Source organism: Tamandua tetradactyla, chromosome 11, assembly GCF_023851605.1.
Source record: "Tamandua tetradactyla isolate mTamTet1 chromosome 11, mTamTet1.pri, whole genome shotgun sequence".
In the NCBI taxonomy this organism is placed as follows: domain Eukaryota; kingdom Metazoa; phylum Chordata; class Mammalia; order Pilosa; family Myrmecophagidae; genus Tamandua; species Tamandua tetradactyla.
Genome location: NC_135337.1, coordinates 39413843 through 39433911, shown reverse-complemented (window position 1 = coordinate 39433911; position 20069 = coordinate 39413843). Strand labels below are relative to the sequence as shown.

At 41.7% G+C, this 20069-nt stretch overlaps 1 long non-coding RNA gene and 1 other non-coding gene across 4 annotated transcripts; one reads left to right on the top strand and one right to left on the bottom strand.

Annotated features, from left to right (window-relative positions):
• Positions 1-4363: 4363 nt before the first annotated feature.
• LOC143651024 (U6 spliceosomal RNA) lies at positions 4364-4470 on the top strand. Its single transcript, XR_013159770.1, has one exon. It is a non-coding gene; the product is annotated as a U6 spliceosomal RNA (small nuclear RNA).
• Positions 4471-6957: 2487 nt separating this feature from the next.
• LOC143650085 (uncharacterized) lies at positions 6958-19266 on the bottom strand. Of its 3 annotated transcripts, none has more exons than XR_013159353.1 (5): positions 18463-19266; positions 11702-11864; positions 10169-10310; positions 9167-9241; positions 6958-8768 (listed from the first exon to the last, which is right to left on the bottom strand). It is a non-coding gene; the product is annotated as an uncharacterized LOC143650085 (long non-coding RNA). The 3 variants fall into 3 exon arrangements; XR_013159354.1 differs by lacking the exon at positions 18463-19266 and adding an exon at positions 13212-17271; XR_013159352.1 differs by lacking the exon at positions 18463-19266 and having other exon boundaries at positions 11702-17271.
• Positions 19267-20069: the final 803 nt, after the last annotated feature.

Sequence of the window (20069 nt, the reverse complement as noted above, 5' to 3'; positions counted from 1 at the left end):
ATTCCTGCTTCGGCTGGTGAGCCTCTCCTGCAGAGTTCATCCAGACCCTCCATCGGAGTCGTCGGCTTCACAGCCTGCCCTGTGGATTTGGACTCTGCATTCCTGCAGTCACGTGAGACACTTTTATAAATTTTATATTTGTAAGTGTTCCCTGTTGATTCTGTTTATCTAGAGAACCCTAACTAATACAGTGGTCGATGACTGTGAATACAAAACAGTTCTTTCATGGGCTAGAATAAATATATGACACTATTTCAAGGAGTAAATAATAAATGAGTATATGGAAAAATGTACCTATTGCAAACTATGGGCTATGATTAATAGTAATATCTTAGTAACCTTTCATCAACAGTAGCAAATGTACTACATCAATATTAGGGGTCAAAAATAGTAGAGAGATAAGAGGATGTCTTGGGTTTTCTTTTATATTTTTATTGTATCTCACTAGTACTATTTTACAAGTAGTGAAAATGTTCTAAAATTGATTGTGGTGATGATCACACAATTATGTGATGATACTGGAGCCACTAATGGTATACGTTGGATGGATTGTATCGTGTGTGAATATATCTCAATAAAATTGCATTAAAAAATGCTCCAGGCCAAATTAAAAATAATACCATGCAAAAACAATACAATGCAAATAAATATGGATCTACACAAAGAAATGAAGAGCACCAGAAATGGAAAAATGTGTGGGTAAATATAAAAGACTTTTAATCTTATCCTATATATCTCTCAAAAGACAACTGTTTACACTACCCCATACAGGAAATATTTAAAATGTTGAAAAAGGGATCAGACTTCAACTAGAGATATAAATGAAGCTGATCTGGATAGGAGCGGGATAGATCAGAATACAGGGTAAAGGATGATATCATCCATACTTTAAAACTTAAACTTCTGTGTCAGATCAAAGGGAGAGATGTTTACTTGGTGCAAAATTTATATTTTAGATAGTGCATTACCTAATTTAACTTGTATGGTCAGTTTAGTTTAACACCATAAGTACATGGAATCTTGAATAAGGCATGAGATCTTGTTGGTTTGTCCAGGTTAGTGTGATGCCCTGACATATCCCAGTATAATTTAGGCAGTAAATAAAAAAGTATTTGCAAAGTCTTCTTGGGAAACTGAGGAGAAAGGAGGAAATATCCAACTTCCCTATTTGGAGAATTCCTAATATTCTTACAAGCGGTGGGTACAACCTAATCAACAGGCTGAGGGAGGATTCTTGCCTGCCATGTGGGAAACCTGGGTTCAATTCCCAGCCCATGCACTTTCCAAAACAAACAAACAAAAATACAATAAATGATGCTGCAATAATAGGATACTCGTATGGAAAAAGAATGAAATGTAACCCCCACCATATAGCATACAAAAAAATTTTTTTAAATCAATGAGCCAAGCCCTCGAGCTTGGGGTTCACCCCTATGAAACTTTTTTCTGCAAAGGACAGGTGAAGCATATTTATAATTATACCTAAGAGTCACCCCCAGAGAACTTCTTTTGTGGCTCAGATGTGGCCTCTCTCTCTAAGCCACCTCAGCAGGTTGAACTCACTGCCCTCCCCCCTACATGGGCCATGACTCCCAGGGGTGTAATCTCCCTGGCAACTGGGACAGAACTCCTGGGATGAGCCGGGACCCAGCATCATGGGATTGAGAAAGCCTCCTTGACAGAAAAGGGTAAGAGAGAAATGAGACAAAATAAAGTGTCAGTAGCTGAGAGCTTTCAGAGTTGAGAGGTTATCCTGGAGGTTATTCTTATGCATTATGCAGATATTCCTTTTCAGTTTATGGTGTATTGGAGTGGCTGGAGGGAAGCACCTGAAACTGTTGAGTTGGGTTCCAGTAGCCTTGATTCTTGAAGACAATTATAAAAGGATACAGCTTTTACAATGTGACTGTGTGATTGTGAAAACCTTGTATCTAACGCTCCTTTTATTCAGGGTATGGACAGATGAGTAAAAACATAGGGATAATAAATAAATAAGTAAATAGGGGGGATAAGGGGTAAAATAATTTGGGTAGACTGAACTACTAGTGGTCAATGAGAGAGAAGGGTATGGGGTATGGGGTATGGGATGTATGAGTTTTTTTCTTTTTTCTTTTTATTTCTTTTTCTGGAGTGATGCAAATGTTCTAATAATGATCGTGGTGATGAATACACAACTATGTGATGATATTGTGAGCCACTGATTGTATACCATGTACGGACTGTAAACATTTGTCAATAAAAATACTTTAAAAAAAAAGTGAATATGAATGTTACCTAAGGATTTGCACCCTATTCTGGAGAAAGGTAGTAAGTTCCTGGTTGATTGCAGCACAGTTGAGTATTGTTAGGTGAAATATATGCCTGTTATTGTGCTTTATTTGGAAATTAAGCATGTTTCAAGGTGATGTACATAGCTGCCAAGTTGACAAGGGATGGACTGTGATGACTAGGTTCTCGTATCAACTTGACCAAGTGATTATGCCCAGTTGTCTGTCCAGGCAAGCACAGGCCTGAACACTGCTGCAAGGATATTTTGTGGCTGGCTGATAAGCTGGAAGGCTGTTGTTTTAAATCCTCAATCATCTGATTGCATCTGTGGCTGATTACCCCTCTGATCAACTAAGGCATATCTCCCACAACAAGATAATCCAATCAGTTGAGGGTTTTTAAGGAAGAGGAGAGACTTTTTTGAACTTCCTCAGCCAGTGAGCCTACCCTGTGGATTTCGTCCAGACCCTTCATCAGAGCTGCCAGCTTCATAGCCTGCCCCATGGATTTTGGGCTCTTTCATTCCCGTGTGAGACAGCTCTATAAATCTCATATTTACAGATAAAAAATTTAAAAAGACAATTGTTTCAAACCACAACATTAACAATGTGTGCTGATTTGAAACTATTATGTACTCCAGAAAAGTCATGCTTTCTTAATCCTAATCCAATTTTGTGTGGGCAAGCCTATTGCTGGGTGGGACCTTTTTCTTTTTTGGTATGCTAGATACCCAGGGTCACATTTCATTCTTTTTCCATGTGAGTATCCCATTGTTGCAGCACCATTTAGTTGAATTTTTGTTTGTTGGGTTTTTCATTTTTTGTTTGCTTGTTTGTTTTGGGAAGTACATGGGCCAGGAATCTAACCTGGAGCTCCCGCATGGCAGGCGAGAATCTACCCCTGAACTACCCCTGCACCACCATGGGTAGGTTCTTTTATTAGATGATGTGACCCTGCCCATTCAAGGTGGATCGTAATTATTTTACTGGAGTCCTTTAAAAGACCTGACACAGAGAGCGAACACAGACATTTGGAGAAGCAGAATATGCTAGAAGCCCCAGGAATTGTTAGAAGCCAAGATGGAAGAATAGCAAACATCGTCATGTGTCTTCCCATGTGACAGAGAAACCCCAGACAGAAAAAAAAACAGCCTTTCTTCCAAGAAGATATCCTCTTGTTTGGTGACCTTAATTTGGGCATTTTCACAGCCTTAGAATTGTAACTTGTAAATTAATAAATCCCCTTTGAAAATGCCAATCCATTTCTGGTATATTGCATTCTGGCAGCTTTAGCAAACTGAAACACAATGTATCGCGATGTTTACATATCATAGCAATTACAGCATTTGCAAAAGCAAAATGTATCACAAAAATTGAACAAAAGCAGAGAAGGTGGGAAGGGAAATGTATTGTTGTAAGACTCTCATGCTATATGTGAGGCATTACAATATTACTTGAGAGTAGAATATGGTAAATTAAACATGTGCACTATATCCACATAACAAAACCAGAGAAGCAATTTCTACAAAGTTCTGAAGGAAGGGAAATGTAACCTCAGTTTCATTTTCAGTAAAATATAATGTCATCAGAGTACCATTCTCAAATAGGCCTTGAGCTCATTTTTAAAAACATACATACACATACACACACAAGCCAAAGATGAATTAATACCAGTAGCTAAAGAATGGAGAAGCCCTGATTATAAAAAGGTAGTGAGCATCAAAATTATTTAATTATGGATCAAAAATAGAAGCTTTAGGAATTATAAAATGGAATATAAATGTTATAAACTGTGATAATATAAGCATAGTAATAATGATTCAGGATGAGGGGAGGAAATATTATTAAGTGATATTTAGCTAATTTCCTTATATTTAAAGCATGGAGTTAATATCTAGTACTTAATGTTGAAATAGATAATGAAAAATAATCCAACATTCTAAAAGTTTTTTATTTTTTCTCAAATCTGTAGTGCTGGGTGGGCTATGGTGGCTCAGCAGGCAGAGTTCTCGCCTGCCATGCTACAGACCCGGGTTCACTTCCCGGTGCCTGCCCATGCAAAAAAAAGAAAAAAAGAAAAAAAAAAGGATACTTTTGTGCTTGCTTCGGCAGCACATACACTAAAATTGGAATGATACAGAGAAGATTAGCATGGCCCCTGTGCAAGGGTGACACGCAAATTTATGAAGCATTCCATATTTTTAAAAAGAAGAAAAGAAAAAAAAATCTGTAGTGCCTTTTCAGAAAAGAAAACATTATATTTTGTGTTTAAGATATATTTTAATGAATTTCAGTGATTCCTTCAGTTTTTAGTTCAGTTAAATTCAATGTGAATTTAAATTCTGTTTCTTAGTTAAATTCTATATGAATAAAATATCACATTGAGAAATTAAAATTGCTTATGTAGTTTGTGTCTACTTTTCCTAAAATTAATATTCATATATGTTTAAATCTCATCTGATCCATCTTTCTATCTTCATAAATATTGAGATATGTCTGGAACGATGTTATTTGATGTTAGAGATGATGTTAGAGATGATTTCTTTGTGTTAAAGGGGGTTTGGATCACTTAAAAAGAAACTTTGTACGAACTTTCTATATCATTTGAAGTTTTCATATGGGACATCTCATTAATACAATAAAATCATTATTTTTAAAAAAAGTGTACTATAAAACCTAAAGTAACCACTGAAGTAAATCCCAATAATGGGTATAAAATGAAATCATATAAGATAATTTTAAAAATGTAAGAAAAAGTAGAAAAAGGAATAAAGAAAAAATGTGACAAATAGCAAACAGCAAGATGAGAGATTAAACCTCATTATATCAATAACCACATTAAGTGTAAATAGTCTAACCCCCTCGGTTAAAAGGTAGATGATGTCACATTGGATAAAAAAAACAAAACAAAACTACAGGAAACCCTCTTTGAATATAAAGACACCAACAGATTGAAAATAAAAAGATGAAAAAAATACCATGTCAACAATCAAAAGAAAGCTGGGGTAGATTTTAGAGCAAAGAATACTAATAGTGATAAAGAGTCATTTCATACTTGAACAGTGGTCAATTTTTTATCAAGAGGATACAGCAATCCTAAATGTTCCTGCACCTAGTAACTAATCAAAGTTCAAAATATATTAAGCAAAAACTGATAAAATTAGAAACAGAAATTGACAAAGACACAATTGTAGTTGGGGATTTTGACACTCTTAATTACTGAGAGAACAGATAGACAAAAAAATCAGTAAGAATATAGAAGGGTCAAACAAAACTATCAAACAACTTTTTACAGAACACACCATGCAAAGCATCAGAATGCACTTTTTTCAAGATAGACTATATTCTGGGCCATATAAACACGTCTCAATAAATTGAAAAGAATTCAAGTCATACAAAATCTATTTTCTGACCACAATGAAATTAAACCAGAAATAAAAAATAGAACACTACCTAGAAAATATCCAAATATTTAAAGCCTAAATAACTTATTTCTAAATAACCCAAGGGTCAAAGAAGAAATTAAAAGGGAAATTGGAAAGTCTTCTGAACCAAATGGAACTAAAAATACAACATATCAAAATGTGTGTGTTGCAGCTGAAGCAGGACTTGAGGGAAATGTATAGTATTAAATGCCTATATCAGAAAAGAGAGGTCTTAAACCAATGACCTCAGCTTCCACGTTAAAAAACTAGAAAGAAAAGAGCAAATTAAACCCAATGTAAACAGATGAATGGAAATAAAATCAAACGGTGCACCACAAACAATCATGGAATCAAAGTTGTTCTAGTTTGCTAGCTGCCAGAATGCACCACACCAGAGACGGATTGGCTTTTAATAAAAGGGGATTTATTTTGTTAGTTCTTCAGAGGAAAGGCAGCTAACTTTCATCTGAGGTTCCTTCTTACGTGGAAGGCTCAGGGTAATCACTGCTGGCCTTCTCTCCAGGTCTCTGGGTTCCAACAACTTTCCTCAGGGCGAGTCCTTTCTGCATCTCCAAAGGCCTGGGCTGAGCTGTGAGAGCTGAGATGAGGTATGCCGAGCTGCTGGGGTTGTGCTACGTTGTGCTCTCTCATTTAAGCACCAGCCAATTAAGTCAAGCGTCATTCATTGCAGCAGGCATGCCTCCTAGCCGACTGCAGATGTAATGAGCAACAGATGAGGTTCACGTACCATTGGCTCATGTCTGCAGCAACAAAACTAGGTGCCTTCACCTGGCCAAGTTGACAACTGAATCTAACTACCACGTCCACCCCTTGTCAACTTGGCAACTACACGCATCACCTTAAACAATATTAAGGTGCAAAAAATTCTTTTCTGGCTGTGGACCTGCGAATCTCAAAACAAGTTGTCTGGTGCCAATATGCAAAGGAGGGACAGTCACAAGATCCACAGCGAGAAATTGGAAGGAAAACCTGCAGTGCAAACACCATTGGATTTCAAAGTCTGAAAGTCATTTATCCTTTAGCTTTAGAAAGTGGCAGTCCCACCTTTTCCAAGGGTCTATGCAGTGGCCCACCACTTTCCAAATCAACGTCAGGGAACATTGAGGAGACCACCATTTTCTCGGCTCCACTCTTTCCAGGCATCAGGGCCACCCCTGGGCTCCCTGCCATTTCCGGGACACACGCTCAACCCCTCTATGTGGTGGCAGCCAGGCTCTCCCCAGGCCCCTAAGGAGCATGCTCTATCTTCTCCAAGGCCTGAGGCTGCATGACTCTTCCACTGCAATAAAGTGGGAAACTCATACTCACCCTTCAGGGTAAACTCACCCTCTTTATGTATATGGGTAGGTCCAGTCTCCTGGCTGAGGTTTCTTGGCTTCAGACCCGAGCTTCCATGGTTCTCACTCTGCAAACTCCAATCTCTCCCTTTTGTGTCCACCTTTGTACAGGTTGGCAGTGGTTCCGTTTATACCAACGGTCTCTTCAAGCACTCCAGGACTTCTCCATCATTCTCTTCACAGTTTCTCCAAAATCTTTCCCTTAGCCATCCAAAATACCGTTCCAACATATCTGGTATTTGTAAACCACAGCAGCAACCCACTCTCTGGTACCAAATCTGTTCTAGTTTGCTAGCTGCCAGAATGCAACACACCAGAGAGGATTGGCTTTTAATAAAAGGGGATTTATTTTGTTCATTCTTCAGAGGAAAGGCAGCTAACTTTCACCTGAGGTTCTTTCTTACTTGGGAAGGCTCAGGGTAATCTCTGCTGGCCTTCTCTCCAGGCCTCTGGGTTCCAACAACGTTTCCCGGGGTGGTTCCTTTCTGCATCTCCAAAGGCCTGGGCTGAGCTGCAAGTGCTGAGATGCGGTATGCCGAGCTGCTTGGGTTGTACTACGTTGTGCTCTCTCATTTAAGCACCAGCCAATTTAGTCAAACATCATTCATTGCAGCAGGCATGCCTCCTAGCCGACTGCAGATGTAATGAGCAACAGATGAGGTTCATGTACCATTGGCTCATGTCTGCAGCAACAAAACTAGGTGCCTTCACCTGGCCAAGTTGACAACTGAATCTAACTACCACAAAAGTAAACAACATTCTAACCTGTCACTAAATGTAATAGAATCACAGAATATGTGCCTGTAACCCAAGATGCTCTCCTCTCTTGTCCACTTCCACTGTGGCCCACATCCTAGGGGAAAGTCTTCAAATAACTGGGTTCATCTTAAAAACTATTTAACAGAATCTTGGAGATTCGCCATGCACCATTTCAGATAAAGTCCAAGAATATAATTCACATCTCTACTAGCTATCATTAGAACATCAGAAAACACAGTTTACCCAAAAGGCTATAAACTTAAAGAAGCAAAGCCTGGATTGTTTTCAAAGGGAAGTGGAAAGATATTTAAAATAAAAATATCTAACTCCTTGATAATGAGACGTGGTTAGTGAATCTTAAAAGCTTTGCTGATACTATGTCCTAAGTATAAGTCTTAAACACAACTTGCTTTTCCAAGTTTTATGGAGGGAGCACTGGAAATTCCAAGAGAAGCACAGTCCAGTGTGGTGAGGAGATCTTATTTTAGTGTGGGATCGTGTTCAGGCAGGGCTCCCAAAGCAGCTGGTGTAGAATGTACCCTTATGAAGGGATTTACTACACAGGATTTACATCACACATTATTTACACATATGGTCACCTCTCTAGTTTCTGATTTCCTCAAAGTGAGGAACCACATCTTGGCCATCTTTGCATTCCCAAAGGCTTCCATGGTAAAATCATTTAATAAATGAACTTCAAAAGACAAGAGTGAATCTCCCTAGAAATCTAAAGGGTTACAGATAATACCTGATGTGATAGCCGGGAGACTTAATAGAAAATGAAACAAGTCTTCAGCTCTATGTCTAAAACAAAAAACAGAGGCTTATTTCCTTTTTTTGAGCTCAATTAGGATTTTTAAAACAGCTTTTAAACTGGATCTGTTTCCGGCCTTCAGTGAGAGTTTGGGTGGGTCCTGATTTTATCCGAACCAGCCTGCCCATCCTTTTCCCACGGTGTTCTGGAAGAAAACAGACAGCCGATGACTCACAACTCGGCACGCTTCTTAGTTCCTATGTACTTGCACTAAATTGCGTTCCAAAAGAGTGGTGTTTACAAAGGATCAGAACCTGGATGTCCCTGGCCTTAGGATGTGATTTAGTTTATGGGCTTTCCAACCCCCCATGCTAAATAAATGACATTTGTTTCCAGATAGTTAATGATTAATAACTGGAGAGGTGATTTCAGGTGGAAATGGTCTCAATTCTCACTTTATGTCACTTTAGAAGTCTTCTCTGAATTTGCTTCACCCCCTTCTCCCCTACCTCCTGCCTTGATTCCTGCTTTCAGTGTTGCAGCCCTTGAAAATAAAGTGTTTGCAGGATGGCCCAGCTGTAAAAGTCAGCATTTCCTGCTTACCTTTCCTGCACTGTGACTCAAGGTCTTCTCCTCTATTCAAAATAGCAGAACAATGACCCATAGAATACAGAAAGCCTAGAGAAAAGAAAAGTAGATGGCACCTGGATTAGCTGTGGTAATAAGAAATGACAATGAATCCAGATGAATCCAGGGTAAATTCATAACTTATTACTGCTCTTTCCAGCTTTTCTTGACTTCTACAACCTAGCTCTTGGTAAGTCTGTTCACTCATCATCATCACCCCATAGCACCCCATCCTCACATTTACTGCTTACTTTCTCTGCTCTTCATTGAACATGCTCTTCCATTTCAAAGGCTCTTTAGAGGCTTTGGATTTAAACAAGGATTCCAAGCTGATGCCAACCACAAACATTTGACCAGTACATCTCAGCTTCCAAAGAGTTGACTGTTAACACTACTTCATTCGGTCTGCCCAATAGTTCTGTGACATGCTCTTATTCCTGCTTTATAGCTAAAGAGGCCAGTGAGGTTTCATGGTTAACCTGAAGTCACACCTACAGCAAGTAGCACCCTATGGCCCTCATGTTCTTTCCATTTATTATGCAGCCTCAAAGTCTCTAAAAGAGCCTCACTCTTTGCTCTAGATGTCTTCTGCCAAAATACCTGGTACTTTCTGCTTTTGTTCCTGAGCCCACACCCTTGTTTACTCCAAACCTGCCATATTTACCACCCCAACACACATACACTCTCATCTTAGCACACTTATTCAGCACCTTCTTCACATAGTTCTCTAACTTCCTTCTCTAAAAAGCAGTCCCCCAGGTTACACCATAGTTCAGCCTTTTACCACCATGGTGCCTCCCTTACATCTTTCAAACACAAAACCCTCAAATCATACTTCCTCATTATTTTAAACTAAACCTCACAGGAACCTGTCATCTGTCCTTAGAAAGCAGAGATCATGCACATATATCTAAATCACTTTACCTGGCATCTAGCAAAGGAAGGAGCAAGTATAAATGGAGCTTAATATTACCATACCTGTTCAATGATGATGATGATGATGATGATGATGTCTACATGACAGTTAAGACTCCACTCACTTTAATGTATGCCTCTTTTTAGAAGTTGAAGAGTACCTATCAGTGGCTTGAAGACTTTCACATCAGTGGTTCTGAAAGTGCTAAGAAAAGGTTAAAGGGCTGACTCTACAAAGGCAGTGGAAACAGTACAACAAAATAGGAAAAGAGCAAACACTCAAAAAGGGAGTGGAAACTCAGGCAGTCAGGGTGGAATAGCAGAAATGCGGAAAGGCATTGGAGTCAGACAGGTCCAGGTTCAAAACTTTGGCTCCATTCTAATTTGATCTTGGGCAAGTTGTTTAACTTTTCTGAACCTCCTTTTCCTAAGCTTAAAATGATATTATGATGTTCATCTCAGAGGATTCTCTTGAACATTGAGATAATATATAAGGCATTTGGTTATAAATATCTGTCTCCTTTCCTCTCCCCATCAGAAGAAAGGATCCATAGTCATAAGAATTTCCAACAGCACTCAAAGGGTTGGTCCCATCTGAAATCAGTGCATTTTAAAAGGCCCACCCAGAGGTTCTCACTTTTAGGTGTTTTCTAATCTTTCACAAAGAGGTACATGTTCTCTAGAATCACCAGCTTCAGAGGTAACATCTATGTTAGGGAATAATTGGGCTTGGCTGCTTCCATCCATCAAAATATACAAACAAGACAAGACCTCACATCCTTAAGTGGTGGGCTCAGATGGTCCTTTGTCTGTACTCCCAAAGCAATTTGGCTACATCGCTACTAAAGCACTGATTCACTCGATTCTAATCATCTGCTTAAGCATCCACATCCCCTTTAAACTGTAAGTGCCACAGTGGCAGAGTCCAGGTATTATTCCTCTTTGCATTGCCACCTACCTCAAAGCTCACATACATTTGTTTATTATATTGAACTGAACAATCCATCTTCTATGTCTGCAATACTTTTGTTTTTTTTATATGCTATATGCTGGGGGTCACATTTCATTCTTTTTCCATATGAGTATCGCCTCATTCAAGCACCATTTGTTGAATTTTTGTTTGTTTGGGTCTTTTCGTTTGCTTGTTTGTTTGGGAAGTGCATGGGTCGAGAATCGAACCCGGGTCTCCCACATGGCAGGTGAGAATTCTACCACTGAACTACCTTTGCACCCTCCCCCAATACTTTAATTTTTATTCAGTTTCCAGAGCCTCTGAAATGGAAAGCATTGAACACATAGTGTCTTTGTCCTTTAAGAATTAACTGTTTTAAAACTTTAGGTATTTATATGACACCTGAGGCTCTGAATTACAGCTCTGAAGCTATGAAAACCAGCACTACCCAATAAGGAACTGTTGAAAAAGGGATTAGACTTTGATTAGAGATATGAATGAAGCTAATCTGGATTGAATTAGGGTAAATCAGAATACTGGGTAAAGGATAATATCATCCATATTTTAAAACTTCAACTTCGTTGTGAGATCAAAGGGAGGGATATTTATTTGGTGCAAAATTTATATTTTGGGTAGCGCATTACCTAATTTAGCTTGCATGATCGGTTTAGTGGAACACCATAAGTACATGGAATCTTGAATAGGGCGTGAGATCTTGCCGTTTGTCCAGTTTAGTGTGATGCTCTGACGTATCCCAGAGTAATTCGGGCAGTGAATAAAGAAGTATTTGCAAAGTCCCCTTGGGATCTGAGGAGAAAGGAGGAAATATTCAACTTTGTCATTTGGAGAATTACTGATATTCACGCAAGCAATGGGGACAACCATATCAATAGAGTAGAGCCCTCGATCTTGGGTTCATCCCTATGAAACTTATCCCTGCAAAGGATAAACTAAGCCTATTTATAGTTCTACCTTAGAGTCACCCCCAGAGAACTCTTTTGTTGCTCAGATATGATCTCTCTCTCTTTAAGTCACCACAGCAGGTGAACTCACTGCCCTCCCCCTTACACGGGACATGACTCCCAGGGGTCTAAATCTCCCTGGCAACATGGCACAGAACTCCTGGAATGAGCTGGGGCCTAGCATCATGGGATTAAGAGAGCTTTCTTGACCAAAAGGAGGAAGGGAGAAGTGAGACAGTTTCAGTGGCTGAGAGATTTCAAACAGAGTCCAGAAGTTATCCTGGAGGTTATTCTTATGCATTAAATAGACAACCCTTTCCAGTTTATGGTGTATTGGAGTGACTGAAGAGAAGTACCTGAAACTGTAGAGCTGTGTTCCAGTACCCTTGATTCTTGAAGACAATTATATAAGGATATAGCTTTTATAGTGTGACTGTGTGATTGTGAAAACCTTGTATCTGATGCTCCTTTTAACTAGGGTATGGACAGATGAGTGAAAAAAATATGGCTAAAAAAATAAATAATAGGGGAGGTAAGGGGTAAAATAAATTGGGCAGATTGAAATAGTAGTGATCAGTGGGGGTGTGTTGGTAAGGTATATGGGATCTAAGAGTTTTTTCTTTTTCAGAGTGATACAAATGTTCTAAAAATGATCATGGTGATGAATACACAACTGTGTGATGATATTGTGAGCTATTGATTATACACAATGTATGGACTGTATGTGTGTGAAGATTTGTCAATAAAAATACTTTTTTAAAAAAAGAATTAACTGTTAAAAACAGAGCTGCTTTTTAAATTCTTTTGAAAGCTAACACCTAACCAAAAGAGAGGAAGTAAAAGACTTCAAAAGGAATATATGGGACTAGCCTCAAATCGCTCTATGCTTTTTACTTATTGCCATAACCTTGGATATGGCCCTGCCCACCCCCCCCAAAAGCTCAGGGGTAGCACACAGGTGTAGTTGGCCGGCACCTGGAAGCGCCCCATGCTTAGTAACTCTGTTGTGAGGCTGACCGCAGGGAGGTGACACCTCCATTTGCCTCAGGTAACACAATCAGTGGTGATGACTAAGTGACAGTAGTAGTATCTCTCCATCTCAGAAGTTCCTCCTCTGTTCTGACACATCTCTTTTTCTTCAGAGGAAATAGGAACAAGCTCAGGCAATGGTGGCATTAAGGAGGGAACCCACCTTTATTGTTTAACTCTTTCACGACCAGACTTTCATTAAGAAGCTGGGGTCCACAATTACTGAAAACACAGATAAGTTCAAGACATTTAGAAAAACACGTAAGTGACAGGTTCATGGTCAGTTGCTAAGGGGAAGTCAAGAATCTGGCGGCAAGTTCCTGAACCTCATGGTAGATTTCATGGAGGAAAATACCATGCGCTCCCTCAAAAAAACAGCCTTCGGAGACTGACAGACCTTAACAGCTGGGTGTCCTGGCACTAGTTACTGACTAGCTAAGCACCAGTTTTCTCATCTTTTAAGTGGAAATAAAATAACTATCCTACTGGGTTCCTTATAAAGATTAGATGAGAGCATGCGTACAAACTGCCTAGCCCACGGAAGAATTAAGTAACTGTTTTGAATGTTTTTTTAAGACAGTCATTGGTGCCCCAGTACAAACCAGAATACTGGGCTACATGGATTTTTTAAAATGAAATCACCATTATACCATTTAACAAGGAATTTTATTTATTTTATAACTAGATTTTATCTAGTCTAAAGAATAAGGCTGGCTTATTCTATGCTAATTGTAGTAAAAGTAAAAGTAATGGTAGCACTTAGCAGTAGGAAGCACTGTAATTTATTAAGCACTTACTATGTGCCAAGCATTTTGCTTGGCATTATGCATGTTTTATCTCACATAATCAGAAACCCCCTTAATCCCTAGGTGCTTCAAAAAGTTGGCACAAATATGGATTTATCTTCTCTGTAGGATCCCCATCTACTGTGCCCAAACCAAATCCTTTCCAAATTCTGAGTGTGGTATGTGTGGTTTTAAGTGGGCAATTAACAGACCGGGATTTCCGGAAATCAAACACCTGAGGTGGAGGTTATTTCTTAATTCTCTGAATCTGGAGCCAACTCATTTGATAGAGACTTACAGTTATTTTATTTCATATTGCTCAATCATCTCTAAGAAGATGGATTGCAGGGTGGAGTAGGGAAAGGTGTCTTTTAGTATGTTCCAGTGAAATGTTTCTGCATTATCACAAAACAAAAAGTTCTGTAAGGTAAGGGAGTTAAAAACGCCTGGCTTCCTGTGGGCAGATGCCAAGTGGAGGAAATAAACAGATATAGTTCCCACTGGATACGGATGTCCTTAAAAAAGAGTGTTTCCTATCACAATGCCAAAGCAATGCCAGCTGCTTACAACATTAATTCACTGGGAGGGGAAAGAGGGAGACGGAGTAGGGTTGGGAAGGGAGTAAGTTAAAAAAAAATTTAAAGACACTTACTCCACTTCGGTTTATGGGCCGTAACTCCTACAAACAAGAGACAAGTGACAGTCCTGATTCTTAACTAATGAAAGTCTAGTCAACCTGACAATGAAATGGAGCCCAGAGTGCTATTACCTGAAATCTCACAAGTGGCCGGGAGATACTGAATGCTGAAACAGGAAGGCTCTTAGAGACAGTCCGGAAATCACAACTGGCAGCCCATAGACATTGTTTTCTTTAGTTCTCCAAGGTTGGCCTAGATGATGTTTTATCATTTTTAAACTGTCAACATTTAAAAAATTAGAAAATTTCACACAAAACTCCTTATCTCGTTTTTTGTTTTTTGTTTTTAAAGGGAAAACAGGCAAACACTGACTTATTTTCCCACTTAGCAATGCTCCAGGTCCCATAGATGAGCCCTGTTATATAGACCCTATGACTTCCCAATGCTGAGGCTAAACTTTACCCTGGCATGGCATTTTGCAAATCTGGCTGATCCCTGCAGCCACTTGAGTGCATGACACCTCAGCTGGGACAGTCCCATTATCTTGCAAGAAACCACGGCAAAAATCTCACCTGGGTAACCACTGCCTATAGGCGAAGTTGCAAGGCCATTCACAGAAGGTCCCAGCTGACCCTTCTTGTCAGTTTCCCCAAAGGAATCCTATGGTTCTACCACACCAGATGGGTCACTCCTTATGCACAGTCACGGCTCTGTTCCATCTCTCTCAAATGTCCTTCCCTGCTATCAGTCTCTTGCTCTTCTTTCAGACCTAAGGTTAGTTATTCTACCCTAGAGCCTCACACAGCCCTTTGTATGCACTTCTACAACAGCAATTTTCATCAGTTATTGCAATGGTTTGTACCCCACAGAAACAGTAGGATCCTTCAGGGGAAGGTGAATGCTAAAAATCCTTTCTTCTGTGTTTCCAGTGCTTACCACAGTGCATGACATTTCCTGAGCTCTGAGTAAATCTGGGGTTCAGAGAGGATAAACAATTTGTTCTCACATGCATAAGTAATTGGATCCATAACATCCAGTTGGGAAAAAAACAGGTTAAAAGTCAACTGGGTCTGTAAGGTATGCTCAAACTGAAGAACCATCAAGAAGTGATGCTGAAAACTTTATTTCAAGTCTATCTGACAAATGCAGATTCCACGTAGAACTACCAGGCCAAGCCTTACTCCAGAATTAGGGACTGCCTGATCAATGTCATTGTGCTGGTTTGAAAGGATGTATGCCCCCTAGAAAAGCATGTTTTAATCAAAATCCCACTTCATAAAGGCAGAATAATCCCTATTCAATACTGTATGTTTGAATCTGTAATTAGATCATCTCCCTGGAGATGTAACTCAATCAAGAGTGGTTGTTAAGCTGGATTAGGTGGAGACATGTCTCCACCCATTCGGGTGGGTCTTGATTAGTTTATTGGAATCCTATAAAAGAGGAAACATTTTGGAGAAAGTGGGAGATACAGAGAGAGCAGAGCATGCTGCAGCACCATGAGAGTCCATGAGCCAGCGACCTCTGGAGATGAAGAAGGAAAATGCCTCCCAGGGAGCTTCATGAAACAGGCAGCCAGGAGAGAAATCTAGCAGATAATGCCATACTCACCATGTGCCCTTCCAGCTGAGACAGAAGCCCTGACTATGTTCGCCATGCGCCTTCTCACTTGAGAGAGAAACCCTTAACTTCATTGGCCTTCTTGAACCAAGGTATCTTTCCCTGGATGCCTTTGATTGGACATGTCTATAGACTTCTTGTAATTGGGACATTTTCTCGACCTTAGAACTGTAAACTCGCAACTTATTAAATTCCCCCTTTAAAAAGCCAGTTCGTTTCTGGCATATTGCATTCTGGCAGCTAGCAAACTACAGCAGTGACTTACAAAGTATGAAGTGTCACAAAGACCCCAAAGATCCCAAGCATCTCCTCCGCCAGTCTGCTAAACTGCATAAAATCTGCCATACGAATTTATTTGTGGTAAGGCTTTTGCTGTTAAAAGTCAACCACTGCCACCAGCTCAAGAAAGTATTCTAGGCAATTCTCGGGGGTTAATACAGCTTCAGCTAACGTCAATATTTTTTATGTGATGCATTTATCCTGGTATATCTAGGTAAGTTGTGGATGGAGTTAAATAAAGGTTAAGTTCCAGGAGAGAGGTCTGGCCTGAATATCTGAGAAAGTAATAGAGAGCGGCAGTTTAGCACAGTGGTTAAGTGCAAGGTCTTTCGGAATCAAGAATCCAGTTCTATCTAGTAGATGACCAAGGTCTGTCTATTCCGTTTCTTCATCCATACAGAAGAATGGTGTAAATGAGAGAAGCCGCTTTATAAGGGCATTAGAGAATTAGAGTCAGTCGGCAGGTGTTCAAAACAGTCCCTGGCAGAGCGAGCTGGATAAAAGTGTTTGTTTGTCATTACTGGAGAAGACGGCACGAGATTTAGTTCCGAAAGGCACTGCTCCCGTTTTACTACCCGCTGCCACCTTTCCCAATTTACTGATGAAGACTGTAAGGTCTAGAGAGGATGCGCCGTTTACCTGAGGCTCCAGCCTAATCTGAGAGCTAAGACTTCCTCTCCAGGGCTCCCCGCGCACATGGAACTTGCCCATGAGGAAGCTGTGCGTGACCCAGGGTTACTAATTAGGAGCGAGCTCTAGCATCTTTCCCTACCGGCTCTTCCTCCTGCAGAGAATGGGAGTCAGGCTCTTTGGAGCATTTCCGCAGAGTCAGTCCCATGCCTTCGCTTTCCGGTGGGCTCGGCTGTCTGAGCAAACGCCACCCTCACCCACACCCCCGCGCCTGGGCGTACCCTCTAAGTCTGGCACAGCGCGCGGCAACTCGCTGTCCCGCTGGGAGGGCGCGCCGACAGCGGGGTGGACGGGAAGAGTGACACAATCCGCCCGCAGCGCCTCCTGCAGCGCGGGGCGGGCGCGGCCCTCACACGAGTGCGGACTGGGGCCCGGCAGCCGCGGCCCCGGGGGACTCCCGCCCGCGCCCGCGCGCACTTTTCAGGAACGCGGCGGCCTCGCGGTGGCCCAGCCGACTCCTAGGGCCGCGGCCGCCGCCCCCCGAGCTCGATGACGAAGTCATGAAAGACTTTCACCAAATATGGGCCGGGGCTGGAAACATCCTGCGCCGCGCACGGCCGGAAACCTTGGCTCCCGGCAAACGCGGCGACTGCGAGCGCGAGGGCCGGGCGGCCGGCAGGGGGCGGCGGGCCGCGGGTGGCCAGGCCCGGGTCTCTGTCCCTGCAGGGGGCACCGAGGCGACCCAGGCCCAGCCCGCCAATCGGCCGCCCAGTTCCCGCCGCCGCTACATCGGCCTCCTCTGGCTCTCCTGGCCATCAAGCCTTTGGGACGGGAGTGGGGGTGGGGGGTGGGGGTGGAAGGAGAGGGACGGATGTCTTGGCGGCCTCACCTTAAAGCCAGCCTTTTGCAGTCACCATAAATTGCTGTGTTCATTGAGGTGACTATAAAAAGTGAAGCTGTGAGATTGGGTGTGCAGGTGAATAACTGCCTATGACACACACACACCTGTTTCAGGTCTTGTGTCTTCCAGGGCAGTGGTTCTCAAAGTGAGATCCTCGAACCAGCCTCATCAGCACCCTAGGGCCTTTTAGACATGAACTCTTCAGAAACTGGAGTGAGGCCTAGCGACGTGTCTTTTAACCAGCCCACCAGGTGATTCTGATGCATGCTGAGAACCACTGATCTAGGGCCCGTGAACCAGAGTCGAGAGGTTTAGGGATATTACTATTCTCATTCGCCGCCAAACAGAGGATCCTTCCTTTGGTGGCCTAAAATTCCCTGGCAGCAGCGGGCGAAAGACGTCCCCACCGCTCAGCGAGAAGCTGCAGAGGACAAGCAGCCCCTTCTCCGCGGCTGGCAGCCCAAGGAAACAAGGCGGCCCGTTATTCCCTCCTGGGGCACCCGTGGGATAGGGATAGGAGCAAAAGAGCCAGGCAGAATTAGCACCCGAAGCGACACTTACCCATAAATATTTACACATTTCCCCTCCGATTCTTCAACGTGAACTGATCTGCAGCACTCAGCTGAGGAGGTGAGAAGGCGACTGGACGTCTGGGGTTTCTGGACCGGATTGGGGGAGACGTAAGGAGCCGCTGTTCTCTCGCCTGATGCCTCCGGTTGAGAGCGGGCGCACCATGACGTGGTGCACGCAAAGGCTGCGCCCACAGGTTGCTCCAGTCTCTCCCGCTACCCCAACTCCCCTCTCGCCCCCCGTCCTGGCCCTGCTTCTTCTGCTCCCCCTTCCCCCAAAAGATCCCCTGATTTAAAAGGGCAGCTGACGGTAAGGTTCTCTGCGTTTCTTCTCTGGGACATACAACCTCTAAGATTGCCCAGTTGAAGTGGAAGACAAACCCACACACCCTTGTTAGAAAATCTTAATCTGTTGTTTTTAAAAGAATCTCTGGAATGGCCTGTGTTTGAATGCTGCACAGCAGACCGAATCTCTTTGTCCTCTCCCACCCCCTGCCTCCCCTAATAAAGGAACAAACTATATTCGGCCAGTTGGATCATCCACTGTAATTTTATTTTAAATCATGATAGATTGCGTGAAAAACAAGGAATTCCAAAGAATTTCCTGCTCTGGGAACAGAAGTTAAGTCTATATTTAACAACATTTGAAGCTGTCAAGAATGCTTTGTGGTTGGATAACAGAGGCAGAAAAATGTTAAAAACGCAGGCTACTGCTATACCCAAATATGGAAATATTGTTACGTCTGGTGTCTGATTCACCATCTGGAAATACTTACAACCATGAAGTCAAATAGAAAAGACGCCACAACAGAAGCCAGGAACGCTCCCCTCCTTGCTCTCTCAACTGCCTCCTCCCACTCTGTACTGCTCTTATCCCCCGCCTCCCTTCGTTAAGGAGGAAACAATAATGAAACTGTAAGACAGGAAGGGGAAAAAAAAGTTTTCTAAGTAATAATTAACAAATTTGGCGGAGATTTCCTCACTTTGTTTGCCTAACACCTGACTCTCCATTGTCTGGAAAAGTAAATCTCTCCCCAACCGGTCAGTAGGGCATTTAGGGCATTCAGCGAAAACCTTAGACTTGGGAAAAGGGCACTTTTGAATGAATGAAACTTAACCCTTTCCTGAAACAGTTCTCTTTAATAGAGTGTTTTCATTCCCATAGCTTCTGCTTGCACTTATCAAGAGTCATTCACAGAAAAGTCAGCACGGAAGGCCTTACACGTGACTGCTAAAATCATGAAGCCTGAACAGCTCTAAACATTAAAAAAGGAGGTGTTCTCCTATAGCATAGATTAAAGGGAGTCTGGCATAATTACTTGTGTTTTTTAAATTAAATTTACGGGAAGGTAATTTTGGAAACTTGGGGGAGGGAAAATTTATCACTTACATCAAGGATATTGACAGTGCTCAAAAAGTTTTGCTTAAGATCTTCCACTGTCTAAGTTGCAAATAGATTAGGCTCTTAAAATCTGTATCGTTTTTGTCAAATACATTCCAATTCTCTTATTTCTGTTTAATTGGAGAGAAGAGCGTTGCAATTCACTTGAAATGGGAGGCTTCCACGTGGTTCCATGCAAATGAGTTTTTAAAAAACGC